This window comes from Babylonia areolata, chromosome 25 (assembly GCF_041734735.1).
Source record: "Babylonia areolata isolate BAREFJ2019XMU chromosome 25, ASM4173473v1, whole genome shotgun sequence".
Lineage (NCBI taxonomy): Eukaryota > Metazoa > Mollusca > Gastropoda > Neogastropoda > Buccinidae > Babylonia > Babylonia areolata.
This window is the reverse complement of record NC_134900.1, coordinates 11,690,897-11,692,655: the sequence shown is the minus strand read 5'-3', so window position 1 is coordinate 11,692,655 and position 1,759 is coordinate 11,690,897. Positions and strand designations below refer to the sequence as shown.

At 44.6% G+C, this 1,759-nt stretch overlaps 1 protein-coding gene across 1 annotated transcript in view; it reads right to left on the bottom strand.

Annotated features, from left to right (window-relative positions):
• The window catches only part of LOC143299631 (kelch-like protein 24), a 39,274-nt gene extending 37,927 nt beyond the window's left edge, over nucleotides 1-1,347 (bottom strand). Inside the window, exon 1 of the mRNA XM_076612928.1 lies at nucleotides 1,170-1,347. The gene's annotated coding sequence lies outside the window, so the exon portion shown is untranslated. The remainder of the gene's footprint in view (nucleotides 1-1,169) is intronic.
• Between the last annotated feature and the right edge of the window lie 412 nt (nucleotides 1,348-1,759).

Sequence of the window (1,759 nt, the reverse complement as noted above, 5' to 3'; positions counted from 1 at the left end):
ATTGAAAAGAAAACGATCTGTGTCCATAGGTCTTACTTCTGACGTGAGGTATCCTGAGAAGTCGAGTATCAGAGGAAGAACGGAGCTCGCGAGACGGGGTACAGATATGGAGGAGTTCAGAAAGATACTTGGGGCCAGATCCGTTGACTGCAGAAAAGGTCAGAGTGGACAGCTTATAGTCTATTCGATCAGAAACAGGCAACCAGTGGAGAGACTGAAGGAGAGGAGAAACATGGTCAACGATGATACCAGGAATGAAAATAATGACTGATGGCTTCTTGGGCATGTCGATTTGTTGTAAGCAGTGCCCTAAGCAAAAATTTATCAAATTCATAAACACACACACTGACACAGCGTGTGATGCACACACATACAGTGACACAAAAAGTTGACACACACACACACACACACACACACACATACACACACACAAAGTACACACACACATACACACACACAAAGTACACACACCCGTGCGCGCGCGCGCACACACACACACACACACACACACAAATGCATAGGCATACATGCCCAGTATGCCTGAAATCTATAATACATAAATTTATATAATAAAAAGAAACAATATTTATAATACAAATAAAGCAACAAATAAACAAAAGCAGCAGGAAGTGTGAACTGGCTGAACCTGACGTCTAGCCACAATGACTGGACTCAGTCCTAACTCAACTGCGGCGGGGGGGCATAGGGGTGGTTAGGTGGGAGGTGGGGGTGGGGGGGTATCTGAGTTCTGACTGACCAAAACTTGTCTCTGTGCTTTAATTGCTACCACCGAACTTTTCCGGTCTTCGACAATGAATCTATCAGTCGATCGTAGAATGCGAGCACCTCGATCTCCTTACCCACTCACTCCCCACACACCCCCACCCCACATCCCCACCCCGAAAGCAAATCAGTACGCGAGCACGCTACATGCTTTGTGTCGCCGTTGTTTTGACAACATGGACGTGTGAAAAAGCGCGTGAGCGACTTTTAGTTTTACAACAGTAGTGCGAAGTGTCACACTTTTTCTTCCACAAATGTGTCATTACGTCAGCCAAAAAACACCTCAAACAGGAGTGCGTCAGAGGCTTCAAAACTTGACCAAAGCTGCTCTAACATACTTCAAAACAGGACAATAACCCCCCAAAATTGCTTTCAAAAAGTCTTACCTGAAGTGAACACGTCAAGTTTAGAGCGAAATTTCCGGCGTTGCGGTGTGTGTGTTATTCCCACTTGGCTTTGTGCGAATCAATATTCTGGTCACATGACCGACATGTGACACATAGACCCCTCAGCGCACTGACGGCTGCACTTCTCTTTTCAAGCCGAAATTTGACAAGTTTGGGCTGGTATCTGTAGCACAGCATGAAATCAACGAGCAGCTACAGTGTGTGTTTCATCACTGTGTTTAAGTTATTTAACGGTTTGGGGCGTAAAAAGAAAATGAATGAAATAAATCAACAAATACAACCTGACAGGGGAAACTACCCAAGGCTCGCAGAGATGAAACTTGTGCATTGTAAGGTTATTCCCCCTATACTGCTCTCCCTCGTTGACTCCGTTTCAGCGTCTCTCTCAAAATTATGCATTGTGAAAGGCAAGAACTTGTTAAGAGAGAGAGAGAGAGAGAGAGAGAGAGAGAGAGAGAGAGAGAAGAACCCAAAAAACGAAACGATGCTTTTAATTATTCAGGGATATATGTTCTGCATCATTCGTCAGCACGTATTCTTCAACCTTTCAACTCAAGGTAGCCTTTTCT